This window comes from Typopeltis vanoorti, chromosome 9 (genome assembly GCF_054136105.1).
Source record: "Typopeltis vanoorti isolate ZY-2024b chromosome 9, IOZ_Tvanoo_1.0, whole genome shotgun sequence".
NCBI lineage: Eukaryota > Metazoa > Arthropoda > Arachnida > Uropygi > Thelyphonidae > Typopeltis > Typopeltis vanoorti.
Genome location: NC_143557.1, coordinates 70,209,056 through 70,230,214, shown reverse-complemented (window position 1 = coordinate 70,230,214; position 21,159 = coordinate 70,209,056). Strand labels below are relative to the sequence as shown.

At 34.8% G+C, this 21,159-nt stretch overlaps 1 protein-coding gene across 12 annotated transcripts in view; it reads right to left on the bottom strand.

Moving 5' to 3' along the window:
• LOC150103132 (TOX high mobility group box family member 4-A-like) overlaps window positions 1-21,159 on the bottom strand; it is a 540,588-nt gene that overhangs the window by 118,328 nt on the left and 401,101 nt on the right. For 2 of the 12 annotated variants that reach the window (XM_090397579.1, XM_090397582.1), the window contains exon 1: window positions 4,547-4,912. The exons of the other annotated variants lie outside the window; for them this stretch is intronic. The gene's annotated coding sequence lies outside the window, so the exon portion shown is untranslated. Of the gene's footprint in view, window positions 1-4,546; window positions 4,913-21,159 lie in introns of those variants that run through there. 12 annotated transcript variants of the gene reach the window in all.

Genomic DNA, 21,159 nt, shown 5'->3' with positions numbered 1-21,159 from the left:
CATTAATTCTGGTTCAGTTACAATTTGAATTGTTTTCTGAAATTATTTAGTTCAGTGCTGTGTGCATATCAATTATAATTTGTATTCTGAAAATGGTGGTGGAAAACCAGCAAAATTTTAGTTCAATAAATGTATTTTTTTGACACTGTTTATACTGTGACGTGTTATTATGAATAATCAATGACACCTAAGCTTTTTCATATATGTGAGACTTTCAATAATATCCAGTAAATACATAAAAAAAATATCAATTGGATTAATTTTCCACATATTCTTTATTTCTATTCTTCTTCAAGAATAGAAATAAAGTAGTGAAAGGATGTGGAATAAGAGAATAGCTACACAGCAATATCCCATGTAAGCTATTCTGGAACTGGTTAACATATCATATTCTGACTCTGTATTTCTCAATAAATACCAAAAAACATAAGTGACTGATTTCTGTTGCTGTGTTGGCCATTTGAAGCTTTCTTAAATTAATGAACAACTATTTTGTTTGTCACCAAACAAACTCATATCCTCGGCATATGTAGAAAGCAAAACTTGAGCCTTGTGGGTAGAAAGCTGGAATTTTTTTTTTTTTTTGGTGTGTGTATATGTCCTTTATGTTCTTTCAAGCAGATCTGTTCTGAGCAGTCTATCTATTGTACACAATATCAAAGGAACAGAATATCTTATAGACATGTTTTTTTCAGGAGGTGGATACGAAAGCCCAAATTACATTTTTAAATTTAAGGGTGGTTTAACTTATGAATGTTATTCTCAACTGTTTATGATCCTTTCATGTGATATTGAATGAGTCTTGTATTTTTAATTAACTTTCATGCCAGCACACAGGAGAAACCAACTGAATATATATATATATATTTTTTTTTAGATGTGGATTTACCAGATATTATTTCAAGTATGAACTAACAGACACAGAAGCTTTATGATGTCGTCAACAAAACTTGTTCAAATGTGAGCGAGTCTGAGTGGGTTGAAGGTTAAAAAAGAAGGCTAAAAAAGATAATAAATAGTGGGAAAAATTGCAGACGAAATCCAGGAGACTAAATAGTGTAAGAGAAACAAATGGAGTCAAAGTGGTAGCAAAAAGTTGACAGTGTGGTAGAGGGGAAAAAGCCAAAAGCATGAATGTGAGAAGAGCAAAAGTGATTAGTAGCATTTGCAAGCCAGGTAATGATGAAGGTGTTTTTAAAAGGATGCTTACGAATAGGGTCACCATACATAAGCATTTATGCAGACATGTCTGCATTTTGATAATGAAAATATCTGCCAGTGTTGTCACAATGCTAGTGTTGAAAGGCTCTTTTCATTAATACAAGCTCAGTGGACCAAGGAAAGAAACAGACTTACCATGGAATCTGTGAAAGGACTTGCTATAGTTAAATTTAATTACAGACATTTTACATGTAAAAATATGTTTGACTATTTGTGTCGAAACAAAGAACTGCTAAAGAAAATTAGGTCTAGTGAAAAATATGCATGGGCTGCAAAGTAATGTATATAGTGTGATAAGTCTAATTCTTTTTCATGTAGGCCTACTCTTGTTTCATAAGGCTTATGATGACACTTAAAAATCTCATATTTTTGTGTGTTCTATTAAGCATACTCATCACATCTAATTAATGAAAAGCTTACGAAGGTAAAGATTTCAAACATATGTATTTATTTTTTTGTGTTAAATGTTTGTGTCCGGAATGAGTTTGTCAGGTGATGGGGTGTCAGCATTTTGGCATTTTAGAATATGGTAACCCTAAAAGGAATACCAGAAAGTGTAACTTTGGTTATGAACAGAAAAGAGAATGTGTGTAAAATGATTGTACAGACCAGAACATAGTCTGCAAGGCAATGTGTGGTGTAGCAACAGATCTGTCAAGGTCAAAGATGGTAATGCCATGATAATGTGATGCCCAGATACTATACTGGGAAACTAAGAAAAGAACTTAAGAGATGAATGATATGAGAGCAAAATATGTAGATAAAGGGCATTATGAATATGCGGATGTATATTTAAAATGAGTCAGACAGGAAAGTTGCCCACAAGATATGGATTGCACTGATTGCCCTTGCTAATTTTCAAGAATTGAATCTCAGTGAGGAAACAGGACAGTCTGAAACAACAAATCCAATTAATAAAAGAACTAGAGCACTCTAGAATGGGCTGTAAAAGTAGCAAAAACTTATCAAAAATGTATTTTTTTCTCTCCTCTTCCACACACACACACACAAATTCAATTTTCAACCAAATTCAGAATATAGTCATTGCTTAGACTTTGAAAATTGTAGTAGAACTGAAAAATATAGGATAAAAAGTAAGGTTCTGTAGATATCACTGCATAATTCAACAAACTTTGAGAAGTTATCCTTTACTCATTCACCTACTACATCCAAATAATAAGGGTTTGTCTTAAAAAAATTTAAAAAAATCTCATATGTAAAAAAATTAGCTAAACATTTTAAAAAGTAGGAGGGATGGCTATTTGGCTGACATTATCATGCTAACTGCTCAGAATGTAAGTGCCATACTAAAACTGCAACAGCATAATAATGGTGTCATTTTCAATTAGAGCTGAAAACTAAGGCATATTTTAAGTCTGTTAATTGTGTGTTCTCTGTTTTATTTGTTTGTTTAGTAAGGTGAAAAACTCGAGGTTTACATCTACAAAAAGTCCATGGGAAGGAAACCTGCCCAACTTCATACAGGACCAGCTAACCTTAGCTGAAAAAGTCCTCCTGGATTAAACCAAAGTTTTTGCAAAAAAAATGGTGCCATTGCCAACTGCGCTTCAAATGCTCAGCTGATATAATAACAGCCATAACGACATCACTTAAGTACATACTTCTAAATTTCAACCAAACTGTTACTTCAAGGCTCGTTTTTAAGTCCCTTTTGCAAAATTTCATAAACACGTAACAGATTCATCTTGTGTATATATAAATTATTCCATAACTGGCTGGATGGATTTTAATGAAATTCAATAACTAGAATCCCCACAAAAATTTGTGAAGTTATCTCAGTTTTTGCTGCTTTCGGACCTGCATATACAAATCTGGTACAAATTAAAATTTGAAATTATACAAAGGAATTATTTTTTCCATCCAAAGAAGAGTTAAGTGCCTTATGATATTTAGGAAGTCTGCTCAGCTCAATTCTGGTTACAACAGGACCATTATTAGTGAGAAAATTATGTAAAACAAAATTATATGTCTACAATTAGTTACAATGAAATTTCTATGGCCAACTATTAAGCACTTCCATAAGTTAGAACAATGGGACAACACAATTGGAAAATATACGAGTTTGATGAGAGGAATCTTTATATGAACTTTTGAAGACAAGTGAGTTGATCTCATACAAAACAAGTAGGGTGTTTTTTCCTCCTATGAAAGTGTGATTTTCATCCCCCCCAAAGCAATAAGAAGACTGGAAATATGAACAGATAAGTAGGATGTCAGTTTGGTGTAACATTAAATTTGCATTTCCAGCATTGGCAGAGCTATACCACAAAAAAGTTAAAGAGTAAAGGATCTTGAGAGTGATGGTTCTCAAGAAAACTATTGCAAGGATGTTGAGGAAAATACAAAGCAAACAAGATTAATTATCATCATCAGCTTCACTACTTAATACAATGATCATCAAACTATGCCTTAAACTGGTTTACTACTTCTGCACTCACTGCATTCTCAGGCAATGCGTTCCACTCAAAACCAAAAAAAAAAAAAAAACATCCCCACATGACCTCCATACAGTTAACATGGAATATTTTTCAAAGGAGATGGTGTATTTTTTTTTTAAATTCATCTTAAGTGGCATAACAGTCGTCTTAATTCCATAGACGTTGATAATGGTTATAATTATATCAATCTCTATCACTTTATCATACCTTAATTTCTACTGAAATATTCTTATCATTTCCAATTCCGCTTCATTTATTAGCTAATCTACTGTTTTAGTTTGCCAAAGACTTTAATGAAATCTTGAAATACTGGATAAGTACTATTACCACGATCAAGTAATTTAGTTACTCTTCTACCCCTTACCTAAGTAATTAGCATGCTTTTCCAATAGTAAATCCTCAACAAATCATCAGTTAAATATCTACTTACATTAAATTTTGAAATTCTTCGCAGCACTTGATTAATAACATTATAGCAAAACATCATTTGAATACAATGCTACCGTATTTTTCACAAAGATATCAGTTTTCCTGAGCGTCCCGGCAACTTCATAGTCTTATATCGTAAGTCTCAAACAGAATGGAGGTGCATGTTATTCTAATTAATTTAAATTAAAAATAAAAGATATAGAAAAATTATGTGATAATGTGCAAACCGTCAAATGAGAAATACATTTTTTTAAATTATTATTTTTCTGGTTATGGGAACAATGCTATTCTGGGCTCGTACACAATGTTTAGATACGCAACAGGAGTTAGGCCTAGTAAAGCTTGATATCACAAAATTATATTTTGTAATACATAATTTTGTAAAACATAAATTCAAGGTCACGACAATCCAATATGCACATAAAATTTTTCCTCACCTATATGGACAAAATAAGGCACGATTCGAAAGTACAAAAATATATCCAGAGGAGAGCCTTGTTAAATGTAACAGTTTACACTTATGACAGGAAATGGCTTGAAAGGCACTAATTACTGAAAAGCACAGTATTAGATCATCATGTCACTTGTTTCATTACTATTTGGCTATATTAGAACTCGATTTCTATACATTTTGTAGTTTTTAGTTGTCTGAATAGCCATATACGCAGACTTTCTAGACAACACAAATAGTATGCTGCCAGAAATATAGCCCATTTAGTGGAATTAGGATTCATCAATAAAATACTGAAAAAAAAAAACTACTCGTTTTCAATTGCACTGTTTACAAAACTGTCAGCCATACTTTCAACTACCGACCATTTTCTGCGAAGCGCGTGTAAAATATAAGGAGCGCGTGGTCAGTAATGATATTGTTATGTCATGCAGAGACATCTAGTGAGATAACACCGATAGCGTTTTAGAGGCGAACCGCGATAAACAAAATCTGCCGAATATTTTCTAAAGCTGTATTTTAACCATGTTAATGAATATCATACAAAGGTTTTAATAATAATAATAAACAGATATTAAAAAATTATAAAAACACTCCAGGTTGAAACACTTCATGCAGGTCCGTTTCAAAAAAATTTTAAATTAAATTTTTTGTTAAATTCGTTTATCACAGATAAAAAAAAAGCATCGATAATTAAGCAAAAGAAATGAAAATACGGATTAAGAGATTATTCCACCATTGTCTATTTTTACACACACACACACACACACTTTGTAATTACTTATCTTTGGGGATGAATGTTCGAAACTAAAATTTTGGCCAAAACTATGAAAAATCACAATAATATCACTGGCTGTATTCTTATTTATACAGGGTGGCCCATAAGTCATGGAATATTCCGTAAGGGCCGATCTTTGTGAAGCCGAAAATGAAAGAAGGAATATACGAGACGTGATGTGGTTTTTCACAACTAATAAAAAAAATTTGTGATGTTATAAAATTTATGGCATGTTCCATGACTTATGGACCACCCTGTATATACATTATCTGATCAAAAATATATTCGTAGTAGTGGATATGGCTATAGGCATCACAACTATGGCTCATACTGGTATAAAATAAAGCACGAGGTCTTGCAATCTTCATGGACAAGTATAACAGTAAAATGGGTAGTAATAAAGAGCACAGTGGCGCTGTCATAGTATGCCATCCTTGCAACAAGTCGGTTCAGGAAATTTCTGCCCTGCTACAGCTTCTCCGATCAACAGTAAGATGTTATTGTGAAGTGGAAACGCCGAAGAGTAACACAGCAATCACGACCTGGTAGTCCACATAAAACCAACTACAGAGCGAGAGCGCCAATTGGTGAACTCAGTGACGCGAAAAAGTTGGTTATCTTAGGTTGAAATACTCCCTGCTATTCCGAAATGCAAGGCCGTAAGTCCGACCTGCATGAGTCGGACTTACGGCCTGGGGACTCATGCACGGACCTGCATGAGTCCCCAGCTAGAGAAGAATGCAAGTACGATCCTGCCGGAATGTCTCCGCAAGCAACGCCACCACTGGACTCTGGAACACTGGAAACATTCTCTGGAGTGATCATGGCCTAACAGCTTACAGTCGAACGGACGAGTCTAGGTTGGACGGATACCAAAAGAATGTTACCTGCCTGAATGTTTTGTGTTCACTGTGAAGTTTCGTGGAGCTGTTTTTTTCATGATTCAGGCTATCATTCCACCCACCCCTCCATAGTTCCTGTGAAGGGGGAATTTTAATGCTATGGCCTATAATGACATTCTGGACAATTCTCTTCTTCCAAATTCATGGCAACAGTTTAATGAAGGCCTTTTCCTGTATCAATATGACAGTGTCTCCGTCCACAAAACAAGCTCGCGCAGGAATAATATGCGATGGGTGTGGTGCTGAAGAACTTGCCTGGCCTGCACAAAGTTCTGATATCCACTCCATAGAACAGCTGTAGGATAAACTGGAACGTTGAATGGGAGCCACGCGGAATTGCCCGACCTCTCTAACGTTCTTTTGAAAGAATCGAAGGTAATTACAGCAGCAAACGTACTAAAATCTGGTAGAAAGCGTTTCCACATGATGGCTATTATACAGCAGAGGATGGACCAATTCCATACTAATTTCTCTCATATTAGATTGAGAGTTGGACTGAGCAGGCAGCCGAATTTTTTTGATCATCTAATGTAATTTACCGGTATGGTGATCGACTTTAAGACAGAAAAAAAAAATTATACTTTTTTGCTTTCCTATAATTATAATAAACCTCACTGCAGTAGAACAAAATACAGAGTGGTACAAATAAAAATAAATAAATTGAACATTCTTTAAACTAATGACATGGCAAGCTTTATCTAGAAAAATGTAGATTTATAATTATGCACGTGTTCTCTACTAAAATAAGAAAACGTGCCAAGATTTCAAGGAACAATTCATTATTCCTTATTCCCACCTTGAAAGCGAAAACAGCTCACCTGGCTTATTACAAATATTATAAGGGAAACATTAGCAGATAATGTGTATTGTATACATCGCTGCTGTACTATAAGAGCACCAATCTAACAAGTGAAGAGACAACATAATGACTTTTCCAAGAGGCCTTATTTCAAATGTGGAGATACACATTTGAGATAATTTTTTAATGCTTGATTTATCTCTGTTTGTCATCATCTATTCACTGAGCATGCACAGATGCCGTATGGTCACTCTGATGCTCGGTCACTTCAGACACACCATCCATCTATCTCATTGATGGTCTACCCCTTCCTCTTTTTTCAGGAACTTTACCTTCTATTAATTGTTTTGAGAGTTCTCCTTCCATCCTTTCAATGTGTCCACAAAGTATTTCAACTTTCTTCTCTCAATATCCTTAAGGAGCCTTAATGTTTTACTGATCCTTTCTAGCACCCATCCAGTGGTTCGCCTTTCAGTATATGATAATCCTCAACAGCCTTCTGTAACCACATCTCAAAAGCAGCTATCCTTTTCTATATCAGACTTCTTTAAATTTCAATTCTCACATTCATAAGTTGCTGTTAGAAAAACAGCTGCCTAAAATCCTCAACTTTAACAAAATCCAAATGTTCCCATGAGGATAGATCCATCCTTCCAGATTTTAGACAAGTCTCTGATTATTGTTTCAGTCATTCCTAGTCGTCTTCTTCTAATGTCTTCTGAAAAGCAATTCTTCATATTAATAATGGAGCCCAGGCACTCGAACTTGCTGGGTTCCTCAATTCTTCCTCCATTAAGATACTCTTGTTTCTTAAGAGTCTCCCTGTCTGTATATCCTTTGAGAATCACAATCTGTGTCTTGCTGAGATATTTAGCCGAAGTCCTCTGTTATTACTAGTTATTTTGGTCAATAATTTGTCCTAGTTCTTCCTTGTCATTACAGAGTATGGTATCATCAATGCTTCACACATTGTCCTCAGCATAGATACTAAACAAGTGAGGACAAAGCAGATATCCTTGCCTCCCTTTCCAACCTAAAGCCAATCAGTTAATCCAACACCAGTTCTTACAGTGCCTACTTGCTCCCTGTACAAGTTAGTTATCAGTCTGAAAGTGTGTGTGTGTTGAGGGAAAACCTATTATTTTCCCTCAAAAGCTTTCGAGTAGTCTATGAAACACATTACCATAGGGAGTCTAAATTCTTTACACTTTTCTATGATCTGTCGGCAAAGGATCTGATCTCTGGTACCTTTACCTTTCCTAAAACATACTTGTTCCTGGGGAATCTCTGCCTCAACTTTGGCCTCAATTCTATTTAGAATGATCTTCAATCAAATCTTGCTTGCATGAGAGATTAAACTAATAGTTCTATAGTTCTTGCAATTTTTCATATCTTCCTTCTTACATAGTGGTATGAAAACCAACTTCTTCCAGTCTCTAGGCCATGATCCTGTCTCCGATATTCTTGTAATCAATCTGGAGAACACATTCTTATCCCTCCATCCAATTTAGCCTTAATTAACTTTGCTGGAATTATATTTGCACCCAAGGCCTTATAGCTATTAGGCTGTTTGACTCCTCTTTCAACCTCATGCCTATTCCAAATCGAAATTTTCCTGGTGAGAGGACTACTCTAAACTTTCTTTATTCTCTCTGTTGTACAGCTCCTCACAGTATTCTTCCCATCTGTTTTGATTTCCAGGTCTTCTGTTAGTACTGATCCATTCCTGTCTTTTATGACATTCCATTTAAGCTTACACTTGTGCTTTTGGTCGCCAACTAAACGAAACATCATTTTATAATAGTGCCTCCCCATTTGGTATACTATATCTCTTCACATTTATTAGTATAAATCATTTCCTTATCTTGCCTAATGGCTCTTCTGACTTCTCTATGTAATCTCTTATATTCTTTACACTCTGTGTTTCTTTATTTCTCCAACCGCCTTCTTTCGATTAGATCCCATGTTGAATCTAATCTGATATTCCTGAATCTCTTGGTCTTCTTATTGGGCCGAGAAACTTCTTGGCTGTATCCTGTATTATAACCATGACTGTTTCCCAAAGCATTTCCAGTGAGTTCTCCTGACTAGTCTCCAAGATATCACCCAACAGTTAATGTTTCTTCTGTGAATACTCTAGGAATTACTCTGAATTATCTTTCCTTGGATAACAAAAATAATTCAGGCCGAAAAACAAAAATAAATAACAAGAACTGTTGAATTCCTCTATGAAATGCTTCTACAAACAGACAGGCTAACGCAGAGGTTATCATTAAGGGCTTAACAAAGGGCTTCTTGGCACAATTTTCAACAAGAACAGTTAGGACCGCACAAAGGATATTCGCAGCTGTGTGCTTGTTTAGAAGCCTGCTATCTCTCTTTCTCTCATTCAGTAACATGAAATACCACATACACTGGTATAAGGAGCACAGATTTTAGACTAATGATCAGTGGGAAAAGGCACTAAGGTTTGACAAATCAAACTTCCTACTAGTCCATAATGATTGTAGGGCCAAAATTCAGATGAGCATTATAGTTTATATTCTACATATTGTCTCTACCGTTTAAACTAGTGGAAGATCTGTAATGTTCTTGAGAGCCTTTTGTTAGGAAGGACAATGCCCTACCATCTTTATTGCACAGTAGGGCATTGTCTCTTATTCGGCCATGTTCAGCCTAGAAAGGCAATGCTCTATCTAAGTAATAACAAGTGAAGGGTTCAGTACATGCTAAATCCTAAAGGAACCAAAATATGGAGCTCTGAACAGAACTTAAGTACAGTCCTTTTATAACAATAATATATTATTTAATGAAAATGTATGTTGTTTTGTTTATTTATTAAATGCTTCTGTCTTGAATGGACCAGCACAAAACAGTCACAATTAATTAGCAAATTTTTATTATTATAGTAACTATTTAGTGAGTGGCCTAAACACACGCTACCAGCACCTATAGAGAAATGTGCTATTGACAAGACCATTACCATCAAGCAAAAGAATTCAAAAATGATTTGGAGTACGTAACAGAGCTCCAATGCATGCTCCAGCAACGCAATCTATGACCTTAACCCTATCAAACACATGCAGTGTTCTAGAGATATGTATAAGACAGCAGGAACTTCCTGCTTTACTTGTCTCATTGCCTACTCTTTTGCTTGCAAAACTCTCTGCTGGAAGAGTGTGCGAAACATCGCGTGGATGAATTAGGATTGCTTTTCTATGTTAGGTCATGTAGAAATAGCTTTAACGCCCAGATTAGATCGCATTTGCAGTCCCCTGTTTCATTCGATTAAAAACTGCAATATCACTTAACGGATATTTTGGATTAACGACCGAAGCAGCTAAGGCTACGAGACTAATATCATGTCTGAAAATTGCGTGTGTTCCTCTGGTCGATTTGCCTGATTTGTGGAATGAAATACCCGAGTTTCCGAGAGACAAACACCACGACCTCCCTATAAGACCGACTAACTCACCTTCAGTTGAAAAGGCTTGATAATGGGTCTTCGCTTAAAAGACGGAATTCAAACTCACAATATCGACTGTAATATTGCAGTTTAGTTGCAATGAGATTTGAGTTTAGTTAACATGTTCTTATATCCACTTTAAGAAGCTGAATGTTTACTTTATTGTTCGTGAAAGGGTTTTTACAGGCTTCAGGCAAATACTAAATACTATTACAGAAAGAGAGGTTAAAGTGTTCTGGTATACTTAAAGGAACGTGAAAATCTCCATGTGATAATTGCTATTTTGATTAATTTTTCTTTATTTTTGCGTTTTTATATACTGCTGAACGGAATGGTGTTCTGAAAGTTAAAAAAATAGTTCGCTATCGTTATAAAAGTACCTCTCTTATAACGAAATAATGGTATTTGAAATCACTTTCTGCTGACATGGAAAACCGTAAATAACTACAAAATAATTTGAAAGTTAAATATGCCTTAAAGAAAATATTCTAGCAGAAAACATTTAGTGCGATGCGTTTTGTGTCTGTGTGTCAATCGCACGATCTGAACGTTGTACCTATTAAATATAAAAGATCAAATTACTTGAACTTTAAAATGAAGGCTTAAGTGTATGACATTATAATACTAAATAATTACGGAAGTCATTTATGTAAGTTGAATTACGTAATTCAGATGGAAATATTTTCCTGCATGCGATAGCGTATCTAATATCACGCGCTTTCGATTTAATTCTTGTTCTCTCTTTTTGTGGTTATCTTCTTGCAGTGCAGCAATTCCCAAAGTGGTCGGTAGCGACGCCGGGGAAGGTCTTCAGGAAAGTTTGAGGAGGATTTTAGTTCCTAAGAAAAGCCAGTGGGGATCGGCAAGATTATTTTAGGGATCTTTAAAGAAAATATTTCCTCACAAACATTCTAGAAATTTAGAATTAGTATACGAAACAAGTTGTTCACTCCGGCAGTCAGCAAAGTGGCTTATCCTTGTGCTCCTGGCATCAACTGCATGCCCTTGAAAACATAAATTGTTTTAGTTAGTGTCCAAGCAGATTTTCGTTCGAGTGGTGGCGCTCGGTTTCCTTTTACCGCCATATATCGTCAAACACTCAATGCTATTCCTAGTGTCATTAGATATTTTCGTTCTGCAGTGTTTGGGGAGTAGATTATTTATTTTCTTGTGGTAGTTTGCTGTAGTGTATCGAAAATGGCTATGAAATATAGCCGAAAACGTTGGTCTTTATCATACATAAAACAACCTAATAATTGTGTTACACAGTGTTGCAAAATACATCTGAAAAGGGAGCATAAAAACGTAATTCGAAAATGTGGTTATGCGTTTCAGTGTTGATAAAAACCAAAAAAGGGCAATATATTAAGGTGAGTTTAGCAGTGACCATTTCGCATCACATACACGATCATATGTTTAAGTGAAAAATTTAAATGAAAGGGCAGGATTTATTTTTCACTGATTGTACATTTAATTGTTTTAAAAAGACTGATTCCTCTGTAGAGCAGTAAAAATAATAATACAGTTTTAGATATACTGGTATATCTAATAATATACAAATAAGAAGTCAAGCTAATCGATCGATAAAGGCAAAAGATTTCTTTCCACCAATTGCTTTCCATTTAATTACTATTGTTGAATTAATGATTTAAAAAAAAAAAAAAAAAAACTTGGGGGAAAGACGTATTACAAAGTGGTCCTAAAACGCAAGGATGCATAGACATTGCAAATGCCTATGCATTTGCATAGGCATTTGCAATGAACACAGAGAGGAAAATATCGGGATTTATTAAATAAAGAAAAAGAACGAGATCAATTTAAACATGCTACAGTGGGATTCGAACCCATGTGTCGGAAAGTGGAGGCGTTATGCATTCGCCAATGAGACAGGAACTAGACTGAACATATGAAATCCATATCGGAGCTTGCAATGTTATTTTACAGGATCTTGTCTTGATCTTTTCTGATCCAGAGTCTCACAAAAGCCCACAAACTACCCCACCTGTTTCCTTCGTATTAAATATCAAAGGTTAAAAAAAAAAAAAAAAAGTTAAATCCATAAAAGCATGATTACTGATTTATGATTACGTTCGCGCAGAGAGACATAATGTGAACAATTAAAAAAAAAGTGACTGTAAAAAAGTAAATTGTAATTGTCTTTAGAAGTTTCTATCAGTTAGAAGAAAAAGTTTAATTTGTTAAATCTCTTAATGTGTAATATTTGCAATTTAACTTTCCAGACGTTTTGATTTTCATAACATGGTCAAAAAAAAAAAAAAAAAGAAAGAAAGAAAGAAAGAAAGAAAGAAATCAATGAACAAACAGAAAAATGTTTATTCATTTATTGTATGACGTTTACAAATGCACGGCCCAAAGTCAAAATATTAGAGGTCATAGAAAATTATATTTATAGATAAGTCATGTAATTACATTGATTATAAAACGGATTCTCTTCTCGGAACGCTTTCTTATATTGTGTTACTCCCTCGTGTTTAGCCACCAGCAGAGAACTATATTTTATTATCATTTCTTGCTAACTGTAGAAAACCAGTTTTTACATAGGTTATCCTTACAGCATTTATAGTGTTGAACAACTTTTACCTCGTTTTGTCAGATTAACCAGAGGAAACTAGATCTCTGCAAACAAAAATGTATCAAGGACGTGCACTTAATTTCCAGTTTCAAGTGAGATGTGTTATTCAGATTAAAAGAATAGGGAAAGAAAAGAGAAGAAAAAGAAAAAAAAAAAAAAAACTCGCTCTCCCGTGCCAGTTTTTGCAGCTGTACATCATAAGCTAGTCCCTGCAACTGAACGTCCCCTTTTCATTACTTTAATATCATTGTAAATAAAAGAAAAATAATATGTCTCTGACTCTAAACTACGAAGCTACTGTAATAAAAAAAAAAAAAAAAAAAAAAAAAACAGGTTTCAAAAATATTTAATTTGAAAAGTTAATGAAGAAAAACAAAAAGAAAATCGTAGCCTGGCTCCCACTGATGAGACCTCAATAAAGGTGTCGAAACCGGGTAGTTTCGACACCTTTATCTGGGTAGTGTCCCCTTGCCTTTAATACAAAGCATCATACACCTCCTCCAGGAGATGTGCTTTGCATTAAGGGTAAATATTACGATTAGTGATCAGAGCTTATTCTATTTTTACCATGAGCTGCCTTAGTCTTGCACTACGTACAGGATCAGCTAGACTTGCAACATTTGCAGGCGCAAACTTGACTGACTTGTCTGTTTGCTTACTTGGGAAATGCAGTAAATAAAACCAGGTTTATATTTAAAATAACTTGGTATCTTTAACATATATATATACATATGGCTAAAACGGTCTCGAAACATATATAACATAATAGTTAGCAACTAACGAATATTGTTTTTCGTTAGTTATTCTCTCTCTCTCTCTCTCTCTCTCTCTTTCTTTTTTAGATTTTTAACAGTGCGTTTGGGATTCGAAGCCAGGTCTTTTTAAACTTCTAAGGGACATTGTGTCATACTCAAGAAATCCACGGTTGTTGTATTGTTTGGGATTACAGCTGAAAGAACGAAGTGACTATGTATTTATGTCCGTTAATTGCGTGTGTTCTAGGGGAGTTTGAGAGATAAAAACACAATCTCCGTATGAGACCGGCTAACTCGCTTTAACCGAAAAGCTCTTATAAACGTTCTGTGCATCTTGGCCGAGATTCGTACAGAACCTGTGGTGGCGCTTTTTATTTCCTTCCTGAGTAATTCGACTTAAATCATTTATTAAAAGAAACAGCCTTCATTTCTGAAATCTGATTGTAAAATACACAATATTTTAAGCTATGGATTCGAGAGCTTGGCAGAAAGAAACTCACTAGAAAAAAATATACGAGGAACTAACGTTACCATAAAAAAATAATAAATGAACAAATATAAAACAGAAATTAGCGAATTCCTGAAAACTTATACGACGATAAATGAAACAGAAACAATCCTTTGTGCAAGCATAACGTTCTGTGTTTCAAAATGTGCGTTCCGATGATATGATACTAATACATATTTACTGAACAGCAACAAAAATTCTCGGTTAATACATACATGCATGCATCTTCTTATATTCTGAACTGAACTGAATTTACATAAAAAATCCGTTATTCTGTGGACTTTTTAAGTTCGCTCATTTCCAGTATGAGCAATTGTAGTGCGCTGTATTATTATACCTTTATTTGGGAGTCACGCATTTGACTAGGGAAGAAAACGATGGACTGTGATAAAATGGCTGATTATTAATGAAATTAAAAAAAAAAAAAATCTCATTTTCAGCGCATTGTTTCTTATTGGGGTTAAAGTAAACGGTTCTTCATTCTTTCAATGAAGATAGGAAAACAGTTCTGGTCTTCCTCGTTTCAACCTGATTTCTTGTTCTAATTGAAGAAAACTCATACTTACAGCTATCATTTCTAATCTAGATTTAATACCCGTTATCTTTAGATGAAATATAGAGCTTTTTTTCCCACTTAAAGGTGCAATATCCTACGAAAATCGTCAATCACTTTATACCAGGAAAAATTATTTTCTGTAATATATATATATATATATATATACACACACACATACACACAACTCTGTTCCGCTGATTACAATGCAACTCACGCCTTTTAATGATGCCCTACTTCTCGGAACTAATAGGCTTTTCGATGTGTAGCAAAAGCGATACTGTAGTTCTCAGAATAACAAAATGTGTTTCCCTTACGTATTCGAAATATCTGCCGAAATGAAAATGTTTTTTTTTATTGGGGGGGGGGGGGGAGGTAAGGTAAGTTCCCTATACAAATGAGTTGAAACATTTGTTATCCAGGTTCAGAGACGGAAAAATTCCGCATTATTAGACGACCTTTGTCATTAAAATTTAATCTCTTACATTAAAATCAATGAACGGTCAGAAAGGATTAAGTTCCCTTTAATAAAATAAATTATTAAAATGACAGTTACTCTAATGGGAAATGTTTTTTGTTTAATTTAAATTTTGTTTATTTACATCTTTTGTAAATAAGCATTTAAAAAAATGCTTATTTACAAAAGATGTATAATTCTAGAATAGTTTAATAGCTTAATATTAAATATGAGAAAGTAATGAAGTAAGGGGTGAAACATTCACCAAAAAAAAAAAAAAATAGCGCGTGCGCGCACACACACACACACACAAATTACAAAATGGAATTAGCAGCCCGCTCTGTAAAGAAAAATCGCAGTTAACAATTCATCTCAGAAAGGCAAAAATCCTTAGAACTAACTAAAACCAGTGTGGTAACACAATATGCTCCTGTGGGTTTAGGGAAAGGATTACAGGTACTTGAAGCATATAACAAAAGGTTGTTAAAATCATGGGATTACAACTGAAGATTTGATTCATGGCGGGGACGGGGAGGAGAATCTGAATGAATTTGCTTTAGTTTGTATAGGGTTGTTAGCACTGAATTTGCACGTTGAGAAATTAAAAGAGTAAATAATTATAATTGGTATATACTAGAGTAGAAAGGAACCCACTAAAGGGGAGGAGCCTCCGTAGACCAGTCGTCTCGATGATGACCTTTAGCTTGAAAGATTTGAATTCGAATCCCATCTAAGGAAACTTTAAAAGGGATCACTAAAATAAAGTGCCAAAAAGGCTTTCGAACCAAACAGTTCGAAACAGCTGTCAGGCCAGTGAAACCTTATCAAAATGGACCAATAGAAGGCGAATATATGGACGCTTGGGCAACTCGTAAATGCCGTTGAGTGTATTCCTTGTAAGCTCTCTGGTCATTTTTTTTTTTTTTTTTTTTTTTTTTACGAAACTTTCATAGTTTCTGCATTCGGCTTTGAAATAATGCTGGATCTAATATCCACTTGTTTATATAACTTTAAAAGATCATTTTGAATGAAAGTGAGTTAGTCGGTCTCATACAAAGATGGACGTTTTCTGTGCGGGAAACGTCCACATCTGAAACTTCCTCCATCGAGTGCCTTTGACCGGTTTTTCATCCGGCAAGAAAGAGAGACAAATCAGCAAAAAAAAATATACCCTATTAATAGACATTGCATTACTCTCATAGCCTCAGTTGCAATTCCAAACAAATAACAACGAAAGAGCTCTTGACAAAATCAGCGAATGAAAAATATCCGTGAAAGGAATGTCTTTCTGGAGTTGAATAAATTCCTAACTAGATCTACGAGTATTAGGTGGTAGATGATTTTCACTGCCCGATGAAACGCTACCACTTTGCTTACTGGGGAGTTTCGAGTGAGCGAAGATTTGTTTGGGCTTCAGAGCGAAAGGAGAAAGGTCTGGCTTCCCTTTATTTTTCCTGCGGGGTGAGTGATGCCCTTCACGGACATATTAAACATACTGTTGAGACCCAGAACCCCCTACAATGAAGGATAGAGTAACAAAACAGTTCCGCAGGTCAGCAGTTAGATAGCACACACGACCGAACCTGATGGAAAAGCATCAGGAGGCTTCCCGATCAGCTGGCGCAGATCATTCTGCTGTCATCTACTCTGCCAGACCACGCCAGAGCGAGCCCGCGTAGTATGGTATGCGGGGAACACTGCCAAGACCCGTTATGCAGTAGACGAGACGCCTGGGCAACCTGTATGAGCAATAATTAAGTCTTAACACATCATTTATGATAATAAAAAACAGTAAACTTCCCACCCATGGTACTAATGTACTATACGTTCTGCAATCTCTCGTGTGTGTGTGGGGGTGGGGGGGGGGGGGGAAACTGATATAAAGTCAATTAGGATGTCGAATCGATTCTAAAGATGAATTTGTATAAAATACTGGCTTCAACGTGTTCGACACAAAGGAGAAAATGTTATCATGCAAAAATAGCGATTAAACGAACCTAAATATAACCAAAAGGTGGCTGCCAAACATATCCGTTAATGTATAAAATAGAAGCCAATGAAAATGAGGATGACAATCTAATGCTGTATTAGAAAGAGTATTAAAAGTAGGAACCATACATATGAAATAGGGAATCGGTATGAGGGAGGGGGATATTTGAAGACGCTCATTCTGCGCAGGCTTACTGTTGATAAAAATACGACATCGTAATTATAAATTAAGAACTTTTAAAAGCATTCGTTTGCCAATGATAATTATTCGAGGATGGACAAAATGCATCTAGTTATAGGCAAAATAATGCTTTCACTATGAATGCCTATGGACCAAAGGCCTTTGAATTCTTCAAACGTCAATGAAAACAAAATGTCTAATTAATCGATGGTCGATATTAACGACCAATGTATTTGAGTAAAAAAAATCTTGAAAAAACCTAGAATTTCTAGCTTGGGAGAAAGTGCACGTGCAGATGCAAGTTTTTGAAATAAAAATGCACTATATTCTTCGAGTAATAAACTCGGAGTAAAGCGATTCCAAATAGGCCAGTAATGCCTATTTAGAGTCGCTTTGTACGTGCGTCTTAAACAGTACTGGTTTTGGGATTAATCGACTCAATCGATCGCTGTGCGCACCGAGTCCTAGGGGAACAAGCTAACAGTATTTCCACAACTGACTTAATCGTGACTGATTGTTAAAAGTTGGGGAGTGGGGCAGAGTGGTAAAAGAAGCCTGACACTGGGAAACTGGTGAGATGCTCCTCACTGGTCTTAGATTACCATTTGTCCTAAGCTGGGCTCTTCTTGTAACCGTATTATTCTGGATAAACAGCTGATGTATGGAGCTTCCGTAGCTCAGTCGGTATCGATGATATCTTCTGGTTAGAAACACTTCGGTTTGAGTCCTGTCTAGGACGCAAAGAACTCTTTTATTATTTTGTTTTATTGGACAGTGAGTTATGTGGTCTTATACGAAGGTGAAAGGGTTTGTCTTCCGAAAAATGCGCAATTAATAGATATAATTGCACTGACCTTAGAGCCTTAGCTGCTTCGCTAGTAAATAAAGAAAAAAAAATGTTTTTTTCATCTTCGTTTTGATTTACAGATATGACGTCATATGTTTGTACAAAGTTTTTGCAATTGTTTATTGCCCATATCTTATGGAAAAATTACTTGTCATAGTCAACCGCAATCTGTATAACAATATTTAGATTTTCAGTGATTGGGTTTGTGGGGAAAAAAGAAAAAAAAAACTGAAATTAATAGATTCGGTTTGAACTGTGTGCGTTCTAAGACCAGTTTATCTGTATTGTGGTATAAAAATACATTAAAAAAAAAAAAACGAGTTTCCAGAAGGTAAACCGTCTCCATCGCCATATGAGATTGGGTAACTCCCTTAAAAAAAAGTAGGAAATAGGATCCCAATACTTAACTCTTTACATGACAAAACTAAACGCCCGTATACGTTACACTGAAGCTAGCATTATGTTGACACTTAAAATGCACACCCACAATACTAAGACACGCAAGGAAAGTCACAACATCTTTAACTTTGGAAATTGGACTCCTTCTGTACATATTCCAGAAAATGCGCCAAAATGAATTTAAAATTTTGAATTCTGTTCAAATTTAATTATTTTTAGAATAAGTATTGTGAGTTTCTATGAGTTTAGCATTAAAGTGCATTAGGAACAACACATAGGCACCATTAAAGATTCGTTTTGTTCAATCCACTAGTCAGTATTCACTAAATTAGAGGGATCTGTTCGCTACTCGATATCATTCTCCAATTCCCATCTTCCATCGCAGGAAGTTACGACGTGTAGAAGTTAGGAGGATCCATTATCGGAATAACTGAGCGTTGAAACGAAGCTAATGTTGGAAATTTTGTCGAAATAGCTTTCAGTTGAAACACAGAAGAAAGTGACGGTTTCGTCACTGATACGCGCATCATTTTCAATCACACGCACACACACGTGATAAAAGAAATTACAAAGAAATTTAAGTAAACGCGGTCAATATTTGGGGAGAATATTCGAATTCGGTTTTGCAAAACGTCTTTATATCCATCCCATGAGAAGGGTAATTAGGTCTAATATTTTCAGGGTCATTTCGGAGGGCACAACCACCAAAATATCTCATCTTCTCCTTTCGTATTACGTGAAATGGCCTGTCACAGCCAAGTAACTTGACTTCACAGAACCCTAATTAATCATAGTGTATTCTCTAACTAGTTTGTCCTGCGACATGAAGAGTTCCAGGAGGAAAAATCCTCAACCGCTATACGAGACTAAACACCCTTCAACCGGAAAACTCCTTACAAAGAATCTTCGACGCCTAAACCGATTCTAACCTCTGGTCTTTTCAACCAATGGGCATGGACGTTATACACTGTGATAAGACTCAAAACTATACTATAAACAAAAATATAAATAAGCAAGTTCTGCGATTAATACGAAATTAAATACTTCATTCGGATGGACTCTGTGCATAAATCTATCTCTTGTACTTATGGCTAACACGCCATCTATGATGTAAATTGAAAATCAACATTAAAAAGAGAAATAATTTAATAAAAGATGCAAATCTTTTATTTGATTAGATTGTAAATAAACTTAACTATCATCATAACAAGTATTTAAACTAAAACAGCTGAATTTAATATCATTTATATTTAATTTTATGAGAAAACCTATTTATTTAAGCATTTTATATTCATGTCTAAGCGTCATCATTTATATTTATTCCATTTAAAAAATAAATAAATAAAATAAGGATTTAATTAAACTTCACTGGAAGACTATTCGTTATTCAAAATACTGTAAAAGGAATGAATAGAAAAAAGAAACATACATCTTCTTTGTGTTATTATTTTAATAAGAGTTTTCTTCTTCTTTTTTTTTTTATTTAGTTAGTTAATCATATAAAGGGGAAAAGTAATTGAAATGTCCAATGGTTGAATTGTTATTTTCAGTATACTGCTTATATCATTAAAATCATCCATCTGCAATTTATTCATTGATAGAAAGATTTATTATCTTGGAATAATAGAACTGTGTCCCTGGAGAAAAATATCATGATTGAAGAATTGTTTCTGGAGACATGTTTGATAACTTGAAGAAGTAATTGATTCAGTAATGAGTTAGGTCCATAATCTACTGATTAAATGATAATGCGAAGGTAAATTGCATCGAGCAGCGTCCTTAGATATGCATAAAAGAGATGCCAGTTAATTGTATGGCTCGAAGAAAATGCTTATTGATAACATATGACATGTCAACGCTGATTAAACCTTTGTAAAAATAATTGATGTAATCAAATGGAATGGAAATACAAAAGATAGACAGTTAGTTGCAAAGTTTGCGATTTTTTTTTTTTTTTAGAAAAAGAAAAAATTTGCGAATAATTATAGCTCAGTTCAAATAGTTATGGCGTGTTCTAGTTAGAAACTTTTATTAGTTCGAACATGTAGTGATTTGGATATCGATAAGTCATTGTTATCGCCCACTCTTATAAAGAGAAACCAAATTTCTATTAAGGACAGGGGGGGGGAGGAATTAACGATATTTGATATTAATTATTAACAAGGTATTTTCAAAACTGCAATCATGATAAACCCCTGCAATCTGCATTTAAAGAAAACTGTACCTATACTCGTAGTATGATTATGAACATTCCTGACAAAGAAACGCACTGGCATTCTATTCATGAACTGTGTAGTAGGCTCTTACCTTTCTCTTTGCGGGCGTCATTTTCCACGAGAATAAAATAACAAGGTTTTTTTTTTCTGCACAAA